The sequence below is a fragment of the Macrotis lagotis genome, chromosome 2 (assembly GCF_037893015.1).
Source record: "Macrotis lagotis isolate mMagLag1 chromosome 2, bilby.v1.9.chrom.fasta, whole genome shotgun sequence".
NCBI lineage: Eukaryota > Metazoa > Chordata > Mammalia > Peramelemorphia > Peramelidae > Macrotis > Macrotis lagotis.
This window is the reverse complement of record NC_133659.1, coordinates 116,761,276-116,783,454: the sequence shown is the minus strand read 5'-3', so window position 1 is coordinate 116,783,454 and position 22,179 is coordinate 116,761,276. Positions and strand designations below refer to the sequence as shown.

At 34.7% G+C, this 22,179-nt stretch overlaps 1 protein-coding gene across 5 annotated transcripts in view; it reads left to right on the top strand.

Annotated features, from left to right (window-relative positions):
* PTPN14 (protein tyrosine phosphatase non-receptor type 14) overlaps positions 1 to 22,179 on the top strand; it is a 251,889-nt gene that overhangs the window by 58,963 nt on the left and 170,747 nt on the right. Inside the window, exon 1 of one of the 5 annotated variants that reach the window (XM_074222658.1) lies at positions 8,338 to 12,485. The exons of the other annotated variants lie outside the window; for them this stretch is intronic. The gene's annotated coding sequence lies outside the window, so the exon portion shown is untranslated. Of the gene's footprint in view, positions 1 to 8,337; positions 12,486 to 22,179 lie in introns of those variants that run through there. 5 annotated transcript variants of the gene reach the window in all.

Sequence of the window (22,179 nt, the reverse complement as noted above, 5' to 3'; positions counted from 1 at the left end):
CCAGAAAGTTCAGATATAGATAGCCTCACAACACACAAAAATGACAGAATCATCTGAGTATAATAAGAAGCAGAGAAATAGTTTTCATGTCTAATGCTAGTTATGAGATCTAGAGTTAGAAAACACTGAAATGATAATCTGTGTTGCCCTTGTCATTTTGGAAAACTGAGGCCCATATAAGTTAAAGTGATTTGTGGATTGTTAAATAGGTAGCAGGTTGAAAAATCTGGTAGCAAACTATCAGGCCACTTCATTTTGTTCTTAGGGTTCTTGTTATACCATGTTCTGTCTTGCCATCTGTCTTGCCTTTCTTTGTTATTTTGAAAACTTCCCAGAGTTAGATACTTGGCTTCATTATCTCTTTGTAAATGATAGGAATTATGGTTGTGCTAGAATATTATTTGAAGGATTGAGGTGTTAATACAAGATTCCTTATAAGTCTTACATAAAAGTTGCTTAAGTCTTTAAATATAATTAAAGCATCAAAATTAATTTACTTTGATGGACATTAATAGGAGATAGAAATATCAAGCTTAAGATATAATATATAAGATAAAATATGAAGCTTAAGATAGTTGTTATGATATAGTGAAGATAGTAAATTAATATTGTGCTTAAGATATACTTTTCTTTAGATTAGATTTTCAAATTCTGAATGAGTAATTCAGAGAAATGGAGAAAGATGTGAATTGAAACACAATAAATAAAAACCAGGTGATCAAATACATGATGATCACAATCATGTAAATAAAAACACAAAAATCCAATCATTTGAATGACTGGTCTTGTTATCAGAATACAAGAAGACATAATTCAGACATCCCTGAATTTGCTTGATAAAGGTTAATGGTTTTTAAAGTAATCCCCATGCTCTTTTCTCATTCTTCCTGTGACCAATGACATACATTTATTTATGTGATGGTCTTCCTAGGATAGGAGTAACTGCCATGGTAATATAATATGATGAGACTTTGTCTCCCAGGGGACTGAATCAAGGAGGCATAGCCTTTTAATAGAGGCAGTAGCACTTTTTGCATTTTGGGTTCAATGAAAAGGTATCTCCAATATGGGTGAATTTGCACACCTTAAAATGCCACTTGGAGTGAATTTGGAAATAGAAATGGTTGTTGTCTTGAATCTAGCTCAGAACAGAGATTTAGAGACTGAATTTGGGGGCAAAGATTTTGTTCCCAAAGTCTCTTAGCACATTTCATTAGAACTGAACCTAGGAATCCAGAAATGATGATGTGATCATGATTGATTATGATTCTGGGTTCAAGAGTTTGAAGGTAGAATTATGAGTTTCCTGGAACTTTTTGATATTTCTTAATGGGAACAAAGTGTAATACAAAAACTGCTCCATTGTTCTATGGACTACTATTAAGCTTTTCTCAACTGAAAGGGAAAAAAAATTATTAAGGGCTTCTCATATACCTGAAAATGCTATGCATTTGTGATAAAACCTGGTCTTCATTGGTATAGGGAAGACTTTGTTTCTCTACCAGTTCCAACCTTCTCAAAAACTTTAAACTCTTGAAGAGTTACAGCACTAAGAGATTGAGTGATTTACCCAGGATTACACATGTGCCTCAATTCTTCTGTAAAATAACCTAGAGAAGGAAATGGCAAACCATTCCAGTATCTTTGTCCTGAAAACCCTCAAAGTAGGATCATAAAGAGTCAGACATAACTGGAATGACTCAACAACAACAACATCCATGTCTGAGGCCTGGGGATTCAAAGGGAAAAAAATAAAAGTCTGCCCTCAAGGAGCTTGTATTTTGGGAGTAGAGGGAAAGCAACATGTAAACATGTTGAAATAAAGGGAGAGAAAAAGACAACAAATAGGCCAATATGGGTGAACCGGAGATTATAGGAAGGTGAGTAATAAAGAATGAGTCTGCTAGAGGCACATTTGAACTAAATTGGTGAAGGATTTTAAATGGCAAAGAGAAGAATTTACATTTTATCCTAGAGCTAGCAAGTGGGTGGGTGTGGGGTAGGGGGGTCATTGAAAGTTCCTGAGTAGGGAGTGACCTGATTAGACCTTTGATTTAGGAATGTCACTTTGACAGAACGTGAATTGCAGAGTGACTGGAGGCAGGGAGACTGTTATTTAGAAGAGCATTTCAATAGTCTAGGTGATGAAGGTCTGATCTAGGTAGAAAGGTAGCCATGTAGGTGAAGAAAATGTGATGGATGAATAAGAGTGAGTAGTAGTTTATGGTATTTCTTTTAGAGCTAAAAATAAAATAAAAACCTCTTTTTAGTTGGATCTGATAGAAAGTAGTATGGGACACAGGAAGGACTATTGATTGGGAATCTGGACCAGGCTTTAAGCCTGGATCATTTATTTTGATGTATGACTTGCTTAAAGTGATTTAATTTTTAGGATTTTAATTTCTATATTTGTAAAAAGTGGAAGGAGACCATTACATGCTCCCTTTCGTTCCTTCCAACTCTGACTAGCCTAATCCTATGTAGTATTTTGGATATGGTTGAATATTAAAGACTTTTGTTATTATTCAAGCTACCAAATAAATTATTTGAGAACTGACAACTTCTTTATGTGAATTTTGTTTCTATCCGATTTCCTTTTTCTAGGACCAAATGATAGCTTATTTTCTTAGGATTTAGAAAGCTCTTGAATCTTTTGGTATGAGAAGATACCAAGTAGTTTACCCCTGAGTATGAGTTATCATCAAATGAGAATTGAACTCTGATTTTGATTTTTTTTCATTCCGTCTCTCTCCCCCCATCCACTCCCCCTTCTCTTTAAAGGTTTATCTTTTCTTGCACATGAACAACTGCATACTGGAGATAAGAATGGAAGAGAAGCAGCCAAGCTTCAGATTTATGACTCCAGCCTACTTCCTGTGTTTTAATGGGATTCATTCTCTTTACTTTCTAAATTACTCAACTGTATCAAAGATACCATATCTTTTTTCAGCTTAACATGCTTTTTGCCACCCCATTCCTCTTATACACCCCCTCTTTTCTTTCCCCCTCCCCATCTGAACATAATACTTATGACCTAGGTCACCGTTTTTGTTTTTGTTGTTGTTAACCAAAATTTTACATTTACCTAGCTTCTTTTCTAATATGTTCATTCCAACTCTAGCTCACAAGTTGAAATTAGAAATATAAACCCTATCCTTTAAGTAAAATGTAATCAGAAACATAGAACCTTTTAGAATCAGAAAGGACCTTAGATAAGAGAATCATAAAATCTCAAGAACTGAAAGGGGTCTTGGACAGCATTTCATCTAATGCATGCCTGAACAAAAATCTCCTCAACAACATACCTGACAAAATATTCATCTGTCTTGTGCTTAAAGATCTTAGGTTTCTAAGGGAAGTCTCTGTGCCCAGTGGAAGTCCAATCCACTTTTGAACTGTTTTCATTGCTAAGAAATTTTTCCTTACATGAAACCTAAATTTGCTTCTTTGTAACTTCCATCTATTTTTCTTTCCTCTATAATATAATCCCTCTTCCTTATGATAGCCCTTGCAAGCAGTCCTAGGGGGTTGAGAAGAGTCCAGCCAGTCTTCTGTTCTGCAAAATAAACCCCTTAATTTCTTCCATGGGCATCATTCATTCTCTCCCTCTCTCTCTCTCTCTCTCTCTCTCTCTCACTCTCTCTCAGCTATAACTAGCATTTCTAGAAATTGACTCGTTGAGCAATAACAAAAACAACAATAATAATGTTTAAATATATCTTGAATTTCTTTAGAAACTTTCATCCAAAGACCTAGAAAGACTGTCATTAATTATGTGATACATAACTTATATGTTGGCAGAAGTACCTCATTCAGTAGAAGCTTGTAGAAGCTTGTGAATGAGTCCTGTGGTTCAATGATTATCAAATAATTGGAGGGAAATCCTGAGCAGTCTGTTACTGGCTTGGTCAAGAACCTTAAGATTGCTTATTTTCCATCTGTAAAGGAGGAGTGAAGAGGAAGGTTAAGTACCTTTGAAAGCTGCTGCTTTTTTTTGATGAAAGCCCTTGAGTAGTCTCTGAAGTATGAGACTTGTAGTATAGCAGACTTTTGGAGCAATCTATTGATGACTTTTCTTTCTTAATGACATTACTCCTTTGGCTCTGGGGAGGCTTAACATTTTTTAGGGGCCTAAGGATAATTGATATACAATTTAATCATTGGTCATATTGGGGTAAGGGTGGAAAATTATATGTCTCTTGTAGATTTTTTGGGGGTGGGACTAAACAATGATGGGACCTGTGAGTTCAGTCACTGTGGGGAAACTAACAATGAGATTTCCTCTACCATTATCATCATTGGGGGGGGGGGGTTACAAAAAAAAGGCAAAAATACATGAAAGTCCCTTCTTTCACTTTCTGATGGTGACAGCATGCAAATACCTTTGTCCGTATAATATATATTATATATATATATATATATAATATATATATTTTATATATACATACACACAGTGTAAATGGGAAGACAAAAAAGGCTAAGAGTCTTTTCAGGTAGAAGTTGGGAGGAGGGAGAGCATTCCAGGCATGTGAACAACCGGTGAAGTCTTGGAGTCAGAAGATGGAATAGTGTTTGTAAGGATGACTAAGAATGCTGTTGCCACTGGATTGTAGAGTACAAAGTTAAGTATAAGGGGGCAGCTAGGTGGCGCAGTGGATAGAGCACCGGCCCTGGAGTCAGAAGGACCTGAGTTCAAATTTGGCCTCAGACACTTAATAATTACCTAGCTGTGTGGCCTTGGGCAAGCCACTTAACCCCATTACCTTGCAATAAATAGATAGATAGATAGATACATAGATAGATAGATAGATAAATAGATAAATAAATAAATAAAGAAGAGTGGAAAGGTACAAAGGACCCATGAAAGGCTTTAAAAAACAAAATGTTAGGGGCGGCTAGGTGGCACAGTGGATAAAGCACCGGCCCTGGAGTCAGGAGTGCCTGGGTTCAAATCTGACCTCAGACACTTAATAATTACCTAGCTATGTGGCCTTGGGCAAGCTACTTAACCCGACAGCCTTGCAAAAACCTAAGGAAAAGAAAATATTAGATCCTGAAGATCATAGGGAACCACTAATGTTTATTGAATACTGGGATGATATGGCTATAAACACATCTTAGAAAGATCACTATGACATCTCAGTGGAAGATGGATTGTGGTGAGAAAAAATTGAGGCAAGGATGCCGACTAGAAGTTTGTTGCTGTAGTACGAACAAGAAGTGATGAAGGCCGTGCATCAGAGTAGTAGCTTTGTTGATGGAAACAAGAATGTAGAAGAGAGAGACCTTGTGAAGGTAGAAAGGACAAGATTTGGTAACAGACTGGATATGGTATGAGGTGAGTATGAATTGAGGAGTTGAAAGTAGTAACACCTAGCTTGTGAACTGGGGCAACTGAAATGATGGGTGGTGCCCTTCACAGTTGTAGGTAAGGATGGAAGAGGAGAGGGTTTGGGGGTAAAGATGAGTTTTGTTTTAGCCTTGTTGAATTTGGATGTGAGACATTTTGTTGAGAGGTACAATAGGCAACTGGAGATGAGAGAGTGGAGGTCCAGAAGGAGGTTAGAGCTAGATAAACTAGATTGAACTAGATAAAGCTCTTATCTGCTTTGCAAATTTTAGACTTTGTTTCCTAGGGCACTGTCTTTGTTTTATTTTCACAAATTCTTTATTTACATTTTGTCTCCAGAAAGATGGCAGTTCTTCTGTGGTTGTTGTTGTTGTTGGTAGTGATGTTGGCTTTGGCCAAAAATGTTAGACCCCATCTCTACAAAAGTTACTTCCTTCAATGATGGTAGCAAAGGTTACCTGCCAGTGTAGGATCACAGTGTGCTTATGGCATTTTACACATGAAAGTGACACAGGTTAGGATTCCATTCCTCTCTTCTACATCTTTCGAGGAGGGCAGGAGTTGTTTGTTTTTTTGTTTTTCAGTTTTTATTCTCTTTTACCCCTGGTGCCCCACCCAAGCAAGAAACTAAGTATTAAGAGCTTAATTAGTGTTTGCTAAAGGAGTGAAATTGTGGAATAGGTTGCTAGTGCTCCCCTAACTAGAACCCTCCAAGTTAATACTTGAAAGCTGTCGGTGAGGATATGGGGATGCTTGTTCAGCTACTGGATGGTCTCTGTTCTTTCCAACTTAGGACTTCAAGAATAAATGACTGAAAGAAGATGCTGTCAGTGTTTGACAGAAATATGAGAGAGAGAGAGAGAGAGAGAGAGAGAGAGAGAGAGAGAGAGAGAGAATGATGAAGAAGAGGGAGATGAGAGAGAGGAAGGAAGAGGAGGAGTGAGGGCAAGAGGAAGAGAGACCTTAGTGAGACCTAGAGATGAGAAGTCTTAGCTGCCTCATCCTAAGTTTATCACCTCTCTTCAGTGGGTAGTTCTGCTCAAATTCTGGCTAGTCATTGAGTTGCATTGACTAGAGTTCTTAAGTCTCTCAAAGTTGTTTGTCTTTATACTATATTTGATTGCTATTGTTTAAGTTTTTCTCCAGGCTCTGCTCACTTCATTGACAACAGCTCATATAAGTCTTTTCTGGTTTTTCTAAAACTGTCCCTTTAAGCATCTCTAATAGCACAATAATATTATATTATATTCATAGATCATAATTTGTTTACCTTTTCCCTAATGGATGAGCTATTTATTGCATCTTTGTCTTCCATGATGACTTTATAATGTTTAGCACACGGTGCTCAGTAAAAATGTATTCAATTTTTTTTAGCACCATTATGTATATACAACATTACTTTGCACTATGACTTAAAATACTAAAGAGTTTCAAAATGTTATCAACCAGACTACTTCTTTGGAATTTTACCCAGTGGACTTCCATTACCCTGGTTTTGTCTTCTGCTATTTGCTTTCATTACCCTGGACTTTCATTACCCTGGTTTTGATATGTATATAGTAGCCTGCAGACACAACCTAATTGAGAATAGAGCATCTGCCTTGAAATCTGAAAACCTAGATTCATGTCTTCACTTTGACATGAACTGACTGTGTGGTATTGGGCAAGACTTCTTCTAGAGTACTAAGTAATTCTCATGGAAACTACCCCAGGCAAGTCACTTAACCCTCTTTGCCTCAGTTTCTTCATCTGAAAATGAACTGGAGGAGGGAATGATAATCCCTGCCAAGGAAACCCTAGATGGAGTTGCAGAGAGATAGAGATGACTGAAAATGACTGAATAACAATGTAAGTTATAGAGGAGTTTGATAAACAGAAGTTTTTATGCTGGGAATTCATTTCACTAATGTCATAATTTCTGACACCCTCTTCCCCCTCCAAAAGTGGGTTCTTATATTATCTGTGTAAGGGTATTTTAAATATGAAGAACCAAAAAGCCTTTATTCCCAAAGTAGTCCCATAGCATTTATAACAAGGAGTTATTAAACTTTTATTTTATCATGAACTCATTTGACAGTTTGGTGATGTAAATTTTCAATGTGTAAGATAAAATATGTAGAATTACAAAAGAAATAAATCATATTGAAATAAAGATGTAATTTTTTTCCTATTCAAATTCATAGACTCCTCCAGTTTAAGAATTAATCTAGAAGGAAGCTAAGAGAAATAAGACATGGAATCAATGTAAAATTGTGAAAAGAAATACAGTAATTGAAGAGGTGTTTTAGAAAGAGAATGATAGGTGAATATAGACTCCTTCAGTTTAAGAAATAATCTATAAGGAAGCTAAGAAAAATAAGACAAAGGATCAATGTAAAGTTATGAAAAGAAATGCAGTAGTTGAAGAGGTGTTTTAGAAAGTGGAAGATAGGTGAATTGTGGATAATTAATGGTGGTGGTTTGAAAAATGGGTGGTTAGTTTTTCAGAAGAAAACTGCTTACATGTAGGTTTTGTAAAAAGTGGGATTTAAGAAAAGGAGTCTTTAAGTTGGACTTAAAATACTTTTCCAGTTATAATTCTGGATTTCTTCTATCACTTCAAACCAAAAATTGGCACAGTTTATTGCCAATTTTTTAGTGTCACTTTATTTCCCAGTAATGATTTTTGACATGTTCAGAAACTACTGAAATTTTCCAGACTTGAAATGATTTTTTCAAAATAACCTTCTTTATTTTAACCAGACTGTGAACAAAGTATTTCTGAAAAGTGGTCACAACCTGAAGCAAATCTTGTGATATAATCAGCCATTTCAGATTATCTTTATGGTTTCTTGACCATCTTATTCTGATGCTCTATTACTAACCAGAGACTTTTTTTTTTACTTTCTAAATTTTCTAGCTTAGTCCAATATATTTGAATTAAATTTTGGGATATATATATATATATATATATATATATATATATATATATATATATATATAAAATTTTAGTTGGAAAAAAGTCAGGAGAGACATCAAGGTAATATGTATGACATTATAAAGTTAGCAAGCTGAGATTACTAGAAAGTTGAATTGCTGTGCACTTGTGGTGGATTTAGAGAATTCCAAAGGTTCACAAAAGAAATCCGAATATGAAGAAGATGCGATATGAAAGTGAACTTGGCATGAAGAGGTAGGTATATCATTTCCATGATTTTATAGAAGTTGACTCTTGAAGGGTCTTTAGCAATCACCAAGTTGCATCAACTTTAATTTTACAACTGAGAAAACTGAACACAATTATTTTTTCTAAATACTTATTGGATGCATTATTCCATTTTGGAATAATTTTTAGCTAAATCTTCTAAATTTTATATGATGAAGGAAAAGTAGTATGGAAAAATTGTTCCATTAGAGGTTCAATGATTTAATTAAGATCTTTTATAGCAAGAGAGTGGAAGAGTTAGGTTTAGAATTCAGATTTTCCTGACTTCTGGATCCCGGCTTAGCTCCCTAAGCTGTGCTATGCCTCTCTCTGATTCCAACCCTATCCTGTTACATTTATAAAGTATGTTCCGTGGTATGACCTTCTGCCACAGAACACTCTGCACTATTATTCCAGATTTCCTCTTGGATACCTTTTTCATCTGTTCACTGGGACCTAGTTATGCAGAAGCAATAAATACTTCAGAGCATAAATATTTTTGTTAAGGACCAAAGCACATTTCTAAACTGGTGAGCATAAGACTGAAATGGAAAATTACAGAGCACATTTTTAAGCTCAGAACTGAGAATGACAGCCTAGTTGATTTTCTTTTTGTCTTTAAAGAAACATGAAGTGGTGGTTCTCACTGGTGCGAAAAGTATATTAAAACAAGACATATCATGCTATTTAAAGAAGCATTTTTATCCCTATTTCAGTTTGAAAATTTCACTCCTACTCAATTAAAAGGTCTTCTAAAGTAGGTAACTACCTATTGTTGTTTATTGAGTTTGATTTGAAATAGCACAGATTTCTTGTTGAGTGTTTATTCCTGACTCACACTGGTGATAGTATTTCCTGGACCTGGAGGGTTCTAATTAAATTGTAGTTCTTACCAGTAGGAGGTTTTATACACTTTAAGTCTACAATTCATTGACACAATAATAGCTAGTTCTAGCTCTTTTTTACTATACAAAAAAAAATAAGGAAGGCATGCTTGAAGGTAAAGGAATATTACTGTTCTGTAAGAAATGAGGAAAGGGATGCTCTCTGAAAATCATAGGAAGATGTGTATGAACTGATGCAGATTGAAATGAGCAGAACTGGGACAGCAGTTGATATAACATCAACATTTTAAGAGGGAAAAACAACCTGGGAAGGCTTAAGAATGTTATCAATGACCAACCAGGCATCCAAAAGTCTAGATGGAATATGCTAAGTTCCTTCTGTCAGAGAGGAAATGGTTGTAAAATATATAATAAAGTATATATTTCTCTTCATGATGATATAGGAATGTTTGAATTGACTTTAATAGTAGTTAGAAGGACTTTATTTTTCTTTTCTTTTTTTAAATTAGGGACTATGGTATAGAGGAATGAAATTAGGGAAAAGGTTTTGCCAAAAAAAGAAAATAAAGGAAAAAAGAGGGTCATTGAAGCATTTAAAAAATACACAAGAGAACAGAAGATAGACTAGAAAGAATCAGACAAGCAGGACAGATTTGAAAATTACTTGCTGAGTTTGCTGAGTATTTAAAAAAGAAAAGCAAGGTGTTAGAGAACACAGTTTGATGTGCGATCCTCTTTTTGTATTTATGTAAAACAAATATCAAATAAAATGGACATTCTATATATATATATATATTAAATTTAACAATTGACAAATAAAAAGAACATTTTATATATTTGTGTGTATACATATATGCACGTATTTGTACACACATACTTTATTTGGCAATCAGTAAGTTTAGAATAAAAGAAGAAGGAAACAATAAATGTTGTCATTTCTAGTTCTGTTTTTTTTTTCCTGTGAAAAGACAGAATAAAAAAACAGTATTTTAAGTGAATCCCAGGCTTTTGCTCTAGGTTAAGATTGGGAAGAGATTGAGAATAGGAAGATTGGTGTGTAGTTTCTATGGATCCAGGAATTCTCTGAAATTGGCTTGTGGTTAAGATGACAACCAGCCAAGTTAGATTCATTTTTCCTCTATTCCTAAGTATAAATACACTTTATTCTTCCCACACAACTCTTGCCTTTTTTCTTGCAGTCCATTTCTTTGACAAGAGAAGATTTTCTATTTTATCTTGTTGCTTTTCTTCACCTTACAGTGGCATTGATGGTTTTCATGCTAGAAATATTAAACTCCTCTCTTTCTTTGGATTGGCAACACATTATATTTTTAATCAATACTCTTCATACTTCTTCTTTCAGAATATATCCTTGTTTGTTCCCTTATTCATGAAGGCATCTCTTGTAAAAAAAAAAAAAGAATAAAAAAAAAGGAAAAATAAACAGGAAAATATTCATCTACCAAGGTTGACTATACCATATGCAATATTTCATGTCCATCATTCCCGCCCCATCCCTGTAAAGAAAGAGAGAGATATACATTCTTATTTCTTCTTCATGAAGGTCAAGCATGGTATTTACAATTTTGTGGTGTTCACTTCACATTTTTGTAGTGGTTTTTCATGTCTTTCTTTTTTTCTTTTTAAGGTTTTTTGCAATGCAATGGGGTTAAGTGGCTTTACCAAGGCCACACGGCTAGGTAATTATTAAGTGTCTGAGGTCTGATTTGAACCCAGGTACTCCTGACTGCAGGACCACTGCGCCACCTAGCCGCCCCCATACTTTTCAATTATATTCTTGGGTTTGACCCTCTGTGCTGTACCATGATGCAATAGATAGAGTACTGTTTTAATTAGAAGTCCTGCTTGTGAGTCTTGACACTAATGCTTATTATCTATGTGAATTTCCTTCAAGTCCTAGCAGAAAAACGTGAATTCAGGGGGCAGCTAGGTGGCGCAGTGGATAAAAGCACTGGCCCTAGAGTCAGGTATCTGGGTTCAAATCCAGTCTCAGACACTTAATAATTACCTAGCCGTGTGGCCTTGGGCAGACACTTAATAATTACTTAGCCGTGTGGCCTTGGGCAAGCCACTTAACCCCACTGCCTTGCAAAAAACTAAAGAAACCAAAGCAAAGCAAAAAACGTGAATTCTAGTGCCTTTTTAAAAATTAATTATTTCAAATTTATCCTGTATCTACCTTGTTTGTATATCTCTGTTTTTATGTTGTTGCCATTGAATTGTGAGCCTCCTCAAGGAATTCTTTTGCTTTCTTTGTATTCCCAGCACTTTGTAGAGTGCTCAGAATGCTGGAAATGTTTAATAATTTAGTCAGTTTTCTGGCTGAATTAGTAGGTAAGTCACTTAACCTTGCTGAGTCTCAGTTTTTTTATCTTTACTTTTATCTTGGAAAAAATCTTCAGATGAATAATGAGCTGGTCTCAGAATTGAATAGGAAGAAGAGAGAAGGCTGACCTCTGGGAAGCTGCATGATTCTTTTAATGATTTGAAGCATCTTGTTGTGACTAAGGTCCATCATTGAGACACAGTTATTCTTCTGGACACTTTTCTGCTCTCTCCAATTCAGCCACACAGGTCAATTGTTTTGTTCCTCACATACCCAAACCTTAGCTCCTGAATTCATACATTTGCACAGGCTGTTTTGTCTTACCTGAAGTACCCTCCCTCCTCACCTCTGATTGCTTGCTGAGCCTTCTGACTCATATCAAATATCACTTAGGAGGCCTTTCCCAGTTCATTCCTCTTCCCTTCTTTTCCTCCCAGAATACCTTCCATTTCACTTGTATGTATGTGTGTGTGTATATATATATAAATATGTATATCTTGTATATTTGTGATGTAATGTAACATGTATGTAACGCATATGGTTTCTATTAAGGGAATATGAGTTGCTTAATAGCAGATCATTTTTTAAAATACCTTTCTTTATATCCTTGGTGTTTAATATCATGCCTGATATATAATAAGCTCTTGATAAATGCTTGTCTCCTCACTAACTGGTGTTGTTGTCTTGAGTCCAGTCACAGAATACTGTAGGATCCAAAGAATCCAAAGTTGGGACACATCTTCCAAAGTCAGTGGAAAGGTATGTAATTGGCACAATTTAAGCTTTCACATATCATAGTTGAGAAACTGTGTGGAAGAAGTGCTATGAAGGGCTTCTGAGAAATATGACCGAAAAGGAAAGGATGAATTAGTCATATTACAAAGTTAAGGGAGAGTGAATGGACAGATGGACCTCTTTTTGGATTTTGTTAATATCCATATGGTATGAAGAGAATTTAAGGGAAATGGGTCATGTGGCACTTTAGATGGACTCTCTCTTTTGACTCTGTTGGAGGAAATGGATGAGAATTTAACAGAATGAATAATCTGAGATGGGTTTTTGATAGCATAGTTAGAACAAATACCAACATTGATAAGATCTCAAAACCATTGGTGTTTTGAAGTATTAGCATGATCCATTGTGTGTATTATTGTAACATAACCTGTCAGGTTTCTTTACTTGTCAAGTAGATTTTCTAAAATTAAAAGTTAAAACTAGTCATTTCAAATTTCTTCTGAAAATTATACAACATCTTTCAATGGAATTTTAATTTAGATGGACAAATGAAAATTCTTCAATCAACTGTTTTGTGCCCAAGGCTTTTTTGGAAAGTTAAAGTGAAAGGTCTATTTAACTACAAAGTGTTTAATATGCAACACAATCCAATTAATGATCAGTATAATCTCACTAAATATTGTCACACTTTCACATATTAATTTTATAATACCAGCTACTTTACTATATTTTCTGAAATTGGATTTATTGGATTGCATTACCAATTCCCAGGAAAACTCTTTCCTCAAGGAAGAAAGACAAAAAAAAGATCATCTAGAAAAACTTTGTTTATATTAAAAAAAGAAATGTTGAAAAAACTGAAAACTGCAATAATAGTGAATAATAATTTGTTGTTCAGTCATTTCAGTCATGTCAATCTCTTTGTGACTCCAGTTGGGTTTTCTTGACAAAAGATTCTAGAGTGTTTTGTCATTTCTTTCCTCTTGCACATTTTACACATGGTAAATTAGAAAACAAGGCAAATAAGGGTAAGTGACTTGATAAGGATCACATCACTAGGAAGTGTCTGGAATTAGATTTGAACTTAGGAAGATGAGTCTTGGCACTCTATTCACTGCACCACCTTGCTAGGATTTATAGTGCTTTAAGGCTTGCAAAGGACTTTATGAATATTACATATATTTGAAATATCTCATTTTATTGTCACAACTACCCTCAATTATTATCCTCATTTTATAGATTCAGTTCAATTCAATAACCATTAAGTACTTACCATTTTCCAGACACTGTGCTAAATGCTGATGAGGAAACAGAGGCAGAGAGAAATTATAAATGATTTGCCCAGAATTGCAGAGCTTGTAAATATCTGAGGCTGGATTTGGATTCAAATATCTGTGACTTCCCAAATCTAGGTTCAGCATTTTATCCCTTAGGATGTTGAGATACAAAGGATCATAAAGATCATCTCATACAGTGATTTACAGAATTTACATTTTTATAAAAACTCTGAATTAAGGTGGATCAAAAAAGGAGTATTGAGAACAAACCCTGGGGTAAGGAGAGGACTTCATTTTATTTGTATAGATTGGACCCCCTCTTTACTATCCTGGTGCTGCTGTTAGAGTGAAGATATAGTGATGGAGCTGGAGAAGCTATTCTTGGTCAGCCTATGAGAATAACCTTTTGGTTTTGCCAAATTTCCTATTAGCTCATTGTTCCCTACCAGTGTGGGAGAAGATGTGTTTTTGTGCCTTTAAGCTGTGGTAAGGAAAATTATAGGATCATGGATTTAAAGTTGGAAGTGATCGTAGATAACATCAGGTTCAACTCCCTTATTTTGCAGCTGAGAAAACCGAGACTGAGAGATTGATGGATTTCATAGGCAGGATTTGAATTCCGGTCTTTCCTAATCCAAACTCACTACTCCCTCCTTTCTAATACCTAATCACTAGCTTGAAACCCTTCAGCCTGGCAGTCCCAGATTTAGGTGCTCTGCTAGTGTTATCCCCTTATTTTGATAATTAGGGCAGGTAGTGCTGAAATGAATATGTGATTTTCTTCCTGTTTAATTTTGAGATTTAAATAGAGCAAATACAACATTGTAATAATTTTAACAGTAGTTTGTAGTTAATTTCTAATTGCTCCCAGGAAATTAATATTGAAGAGAAAAAATTATTAAAAACAGTTATCACTGGATCAGTTTTTCAAAAATCCATCAAATCTCTTCAAATGAATCTATCAACTTCTCCCCAAATATTTTCTGAATTCTATGATTCTTCTGGAAGGTCTTCTGTCTCATTCTGTTGTGTTGATTATTGACAAGGTAGATATAATGAAAAATGAGATCTTTCCGGATCCCTACCAACTTCTTCCACTGTATTTTAACTTCAGTAAAGTTTTCTCTCCCTTTCGCTGCTAGTTCCCTTCTCATACTGTGTTGGCTCCATGCTGTTCCATTCCTTTTTTTTTTTTTTTTTTGGAGAATCTGGGATCTCAAACTTCACTCCAATGACAATAAAAGAGGTTTGGATCTTAAGGAAGAAGGGGTTCTGGAGATGGAGTGTGATGGTGCTCTAAGCCTAGGAGATGGCTTATACCAGAGATCAGGGAATGCAGAAAAGCTGATAATCTAGTGATATACTGAAATGGATTGATGGGGAATAGAATGGCTGTAAAGTTAGTCTTAAGGAGTCTGTGCTTTTACCTACCAATCAAATTTTTTAGAACGATAGAGTCAGACTCAGACAATATGGGGGGGGGGAGCTGGATTGGATGACCTCTAAGCATCTTTCCAGCCCTGGATTTTCAAGATTCTATCAATGATTCATTTTTGTAGCAAAGAATGAATGAATCTATTGTCAAATCTAAAAATTTTAATTTAAAAAAAAAGCCATGCTCATGGAAGATGCTAACAAACAGTAAAACTCTTATTTTAAGGGAGAAATTCCAGGGAATCAGGATTGTAGGAAAGCAGTAGGTCTCATGTCTCCCTGAAAGTCAGGAGGCTGCCACATGATAAGCAGCAACATGAGCTGCCCTAAGCCATGAGCAGACTGGAATGCTTGTCTCTTGAGTGCTGATGTAGCAGTCTGCAGAACTCTTCTGTCAGGGAAGCAGCTAATTCAGTAACAAGCAGTCTGGGACACCCAAAGAAAAAGAGTAATTAAACAAGGGAGCAACCTGGTACATTATAGAGGGTTCAGTTCTGAAGTCCTTCTTTTGCAATTTTATTATTTCTATGACCTTAAACATGTCAGTTTCTCTCTCTCTGGACCTCAGTTTCCTCATCTGTAAAATCAGGACTTTGGGTATGAGTAAGTAGTGTAATATGATAGTCAAAAAACAACACAAAAATCACCAATGTAATTTTAGAATTATGGTCTCTTAAAGAGAGGTGAACTACCCTGAATGAAAGAGATGAGGGTCCCATATCATATATGCTAGCCTATTCAAATCACATATGAATTACTATATCAACTTTGGGCACAACAGCTTATGCTCAAGATCATTCAAAGAAGGGGTTTGGAAGGGTGAGAGGGCCAAAAATTATGGCATCTAAATCAGTTTAATAAAATTGATTTTATTTTAGAAAAGTTTAAAAGACAAGAGCTGGATTTCAATTTTTATTCTGAACTAATGTACAAGTTTTTGCAAATATATTGCAGAACAGAAAATGAGAATTGTACATGAAACTAGAGATTTCTATTACATATAACCAAGGTCAGAAAATAGCACATGAGATATATGGAATCAAGAAGATCTGAGTTTGAATCCAGCCCTCAGGCACTTACCTAGGTATGTGATCCTAGACAAGTCATTCAACACCTCTATGTCTCCATGCTATGTAATGTTGTTTTTTGCTATAATAATAATAATAATAATAATTATTATTATTATTGTTGTTGTTATTGTTATTAGACTCTACAACTGGGTTATTATATGCTTGATTCCACAATTGAAGGTCAAATGCACCTAAACTTTTGAAGAAGCTGAATGAGTTATAGGAGGAAACAGATAATGAAATAGATAGTGGGGAACCTTCACTTACCTCTTTCAGAAGTAGATGAATGTAATAAAAATATAAAAAAATAAGCTAGGGAGGTGAATAAATAAAATTAGATAGAAATAATATGAAAAAATAAAGCAGATTTCAGAGATCTCTGAAGAAAACTGAATGGGAATGGAAAGGAATATACCTTTTTTCCCAGCACCTACATAAAAACTGACCACGTATTAGGATATAAAAACCTCACAACCAAATAAAGAAAGCAAGAATAGTAAATGCAATAATGTAATGGGAAACAGAGATTAAAAATTTATTGATGGGAAACAATTTTTACAACAAGTATTTCTGACAAAGGACTCATTTATAAAATGTACAGAGAACTGAGTCAATTTTTTTTAAAAAAGCCATTCCCCAATTGACAAATGGTCAAAGGATCTGCAAAGGCAATTTACAGATGAGGAAATCAAAGCAATCTATAGTCATCATATTCAACTTAGATCAATGTATACCATGGAAAAAATGTAAAAACTAATAGACTGCCTTCAGTGAAGGATGCAGGGAAAGAGATTGGAGGGAAATTGTAAAATTCAAAATAAATAAAATCCTTCTTTAAAAAAATTAATTGAAAATTAAATAAGCTAATCTTGGGGGGGAGTAGGTCAAAGAACAAATCATAAAATTAATTGATAATATCATTAAAGAAAATGACAACCATTGAGACAATATATCAAAATTTATGAGATGTTTCCAAAGTGGTAGGGGAAAATGCATTCTATAATTGCTTATATCAATAAAATAGAAAAAATTTGATCAATAAATTGGGCATGAAATTTAAAAAAACAGAAAAATAATCAAAAATCCCCAATTTAACATCAAATTGTAAATCTTGAAAATCAAAGTTGAGATTAATAAAACTTAAAGTAAGAAAAACACTTAATAATTACCTAGCTGTGTGGCCTTGGGCAAGCCACTTAACCCCATTTGCCTTGCAAAAACCTAAAAAAACAAAAAAACTTAAAGTAAGAAAGCATTGAACTAATAAAACCAGTTAGAAAAAAGGAATAGAGTAGATAAAGCATTAGTTAATTTGATTTTTAAAAAGGAAAGAAGATAAACAAATTAATAGCATCAAAAATGAAAGTGGTAAACTTACCACCGATGAACAGAATATTGAAAAAAACTGTTAGGAGCTATTTTGTCCAATTATATGCCAATAAGTTTGACAATATAAATGAAATGGATGAATATCTACAAAAATATAAATAACCTGAATTAGCAAAAGAAATAAAATACTTAAATAACCCAATCTTAGAAAAAGAAATTACACAAACCATTAAGGAACTTCCTAAGAAAAATTTCCCATGATCAGATGAATTCACAAGTAAATTCTACCAAACATTTAAAAAACAATCAATCCCAATACTAGATAAACTATTTGGACAACTAGGCAGAGTCCTATCTACCAAATTCCTTTTACTACTCAAATATGACGCTGACACCCAAACCAGATGCTAAAACAGAGGAAGATCAATTTCTCCACCTAATATAGCTATAAAAATTTTGAAAAAAATGCTAGCAAAATGGAAACAATGTAGAGACTGTCAGATAGCCTTCTGTGTGTGTGTGGGGGGGGGGGGAAATTGTAGAATTGTAGAATTAAAGAGCCTTGCAAAAAATTTTTTAACATTTTGACATTTTGTTTTCCACATATTACTATTGTATATAAGTGAAAAACAAAATGTCAAAATGTTAAAAATAAATAAATTTTTAAAGTGAAAAAAAATGCCAGCAAAGATATTATAGTAATCTATCACAAGAATCATACACTATGTCTAGACAGGATATATACCAGGAATACAGGGTTAGCTTATTAGAAAAATCAGGGAAACTATCAGCATGATTGACCATATCAATAAAAAAAAACCAGTTAAAAATCATGATTGCCTCTGACAATATATTGCTCAAGGCTAGGCTAAGCCAATATAATAAAAAATGACAATTCTATCTAAATTAATCTACTTATTTAGTGTCATAGTGAAATCATCAAATAATTATCTTACAGAGCTAGAATAAATAATAACAAAATTCATCTGGGAGAACAAAAGCTCAAGGATTTCAAGGGAATCAATGAAAAAAATATGAACATACCAGATATCAAACTGTATTATAAAGCAGAAATAATCAAAATCATCTGGTACTAGTTAAGAAATAGAGTGGTGGATCAGTGGAATAGATTAGGTTCAAACTGTATTACAATAGATGACCATTGTAATCTCATCTATGATAAACAGATATTCAAACTATTGGAACAAAAATTCTTTATTTTACAAAAACTGCTGAGAAAACTGCATACAGTATGGCAGAAACTTGATATAGCCTAGCATCTCACACCATATACTGAGATAAGGTCAAACTGGGTACATGATTTTCACCTAAAGGACGATACCATACGCAAATTAAGAAAGCAAAGAACAGGGGTGGCTAGGTGGTGCAATGGATAGAGCACCGGCCCTGGAGTCAAGGAGTACCTCAGTTCAAATCTGACCTCAGACATTTAATGATTAACTAGCTGTGTGGCCTTGGGTAAGCCACTTAACCCCATTGCCTTGCCAAAAAAAAAGGAGAGAGTAGTATAATCTGTTAGATTTAGGTATAAGAGAAGCATTTAGGACCAAAGACAATATGGAGAGCATTATAAAATGTAAAATAGATAATTTTGATTATATAAAATTAAAAAGATTTTGCTCAAACAAAAACCAATGTAACCAAAATTATAAGGAAATTTTTTGCAATAAATGACTCGATAAAGTTCTTATTTCTCAATTATACTGAGAATTGGTCAAATTTATAAAAATATAAGTCATTCCACAATTGATAAATGATCAAAGGATATCAAAAGGAAGTTTTTAGACAAAGAAATCAAAGCTATCTTTAGTCATATAAAAAAATTCTCTAAATCTCTATTGATCAGGAAAATGCAAATTAAAACAACTCTGAGATATTATTTCATATCTATCAGAGTAGCTAATATGACAAATGAGGGATGTCAGGGATATAGGAAAACTGGAACACTAATGCAATGTTGGTGGGATTGTGAACTGATCTAACCATTTTAGAGAGCAATATGGAATTATGCTCAAAGGGCTATGAAACTGCATAACCTTGTAAAAAATACTTATAGCACTTTTTTAAATGGTGGCTAAAAATTGGAAATCAAAGGAATGCCCAACAAATGGGGAATGACTAAAAAAACTGGTATCTGATTATTAATGGAATATTATTGTGCTATAAAAAATAACAAGCAGGATGATTTCTGAAAAAATACCTGGAAATTGATGTATAGTGGTGTCAGCAGAACCAGGAAAACAGTGTACACAATGATAGCAATATTGTTTGATGAAGATCTATGAATGATTTAGCTATTCTCAACAATACAATGAATCAAGACAATTCCAAAGACCTAATGATGAAGTATATTATCCACCTCCAGAGAAAGAGAATATCAAGAGCAGTAAGCGTAGGAAGACTGGAGAGATAGGAAAAGATCAAATTATAAAGGACTTTAAGAGAAAAAAAAAGAATTTTATATTTAATGCCAAAGATAATAAGGGAGCCACTGGAAGTTACTAGTAGAAATGACCTGGTCAGACCTGTGCTTTAAGAAGATAAATCTAAAGATAAAACAGAGTGAAGAATAGACTACACTAGGGAGATACTTGAGGTCAGGAGACCAACCAGCAGACTTCTATTACAGTGGTCCAGGAGTAAGGTGATGAGGATGTATTGGTGGCAATATCAGAGGAGGCATATACAAGAGATGTTACAAAAAATAAAAAAGACAGGACTGGACAATGATCAGATATCGGAGGTATGTGTACAGTGAATCAGGAGTCTTGGAATTCTCTGAAAGAAATATGCACCATTTCCATTAAAATACTCCATAGCTTAAAAAAATACTCTACAGCTTGAAAGAGTATGTAGAGGGGTGTAGGGGGGAGGGGGTGGCAGGGAAAGAAGTAAGAAACAGGAATGAAAAGCAATCCAAGACAGCTTAACCTGCCTAGAAAACAACAATAAAACCATCCCTTTAGCCAACTTTGAATAACTTAAATTAAACTTCATTCCATGAAGAAAACAGTGCTAAGCCAGAAAACACAGGACATCCTGCTATGTGCCTTTTGTTTACATATACTTAGCCTAAGTTATGGCTGCTTAGTTCAGCCAATAGTTCCATGAAGATATTGGTCTCATCCAAAAAGTTTTTCATTATGTGTACATTACTTCATCTCTAGTCTGCCATCTCTCAAATGTATAGTCACTGGTTGAGAAACCTGATGGATTCATGGAAATCCTTCCTTATCAGAAGAAAAACAATTCTAAGGTTCAGGTCTTAATGACAATATTTCATAGAAGAGAAAGTAAAATTCTCCTAAAGTAAAATGCTCCTGCGGAAGATAATTATCCAAAATGAAAGCAAAGCTTGCTGTGCTAGGCATCCCCAAAACAAAGGAAAAAGAAAAGCTGAAGGCAAACTAGTTCTGGGCATCAGAGTCTAATATTTTCCTGTCTTTAGCTTCAGCTACCCATCTTGCAGTTACTAGCAGGGATACCTAGATCTGTTTAAAAAGAAATTAAAACAGGCAAACAAAAAAAAAAATTTATCCCTCAATCTTTCCATTCCCTCTACCCAAAAACAGACAATATCCAGGTTATTGGAAACTGACCTTCATCACAGCCAAGTCCAGAAATTACAGAAAAACCCAATCTGAGTACCAGAGATTTAAGTGTCTTCTAACCCAATACACCCCATTTTTAGCACATCCGGACTACTATTCTACTAAACATAACCTTCATTCCACAGGCTGAATTACAGATATAAAAACAAGTCTCTGTGTTTATATATGTTGCAAGCAAATCCAGAAATGTGGGGGGAATTTTACTCTGCCTATTCTTCTTGGGTCTGTCCCAATGTTGACAAATTAAAGCATGTTACATAGATCTGCCCAGGCATATCCCAAAATGAGTGATCTGTGGGTACTTCAGATATGCCTAAAGAGGGAGGGAAAGGAGGTGGGGTAGAGTGGAGAGGAAAGAAGAAGACAATATAGGGTACCAAACTGAAATGCATGAGTCTCAAAGACCTAGTTAACTTAAACTGTTCAAGAGATTTCTAAAGGTAGTTGGGGTGGAAGGGAAGAAGAGGAGATTTATACAATAAATCCATATGTTACTAATGATTCCCTAAAAGGAATTTTAAATAATTTTTTAGAGAGAACTAGTTTGAGCAATTTTTTAAAGTGATACATTGGGCCATTTCCCTAACGAGGCAAGGATGAACAAAGTGTCACAGTGTTTAAAACTCATCACATGGGCGGCTAGGTGGCGCAGTGGACAGAGCACAGGCCCTGGAGTCAGGAGTAGCTGAGTTCAAATCCAGCCTCTGACACATAATAATTACCTAGCTGTGTGGCCTTGGGCAAGCCACTTAACCCCCACTGCCTTGCAAAAAAACTAAAAAAAAACCAAACTAATCACAGCTTGCAGTAACAAGACTGACAGTCATATGGAATACAAGTCTCTTAGAGATCAAAGAGGAGAGGTTCCTGAGTTTCTACATCTCGCATTCCTAAAAGCAAAACAGGAAAGTGAAAATCTTCATTATCATATAGCACACATTAATCTTTCAAAGTTTAAGAGATGCCTTGGACAACT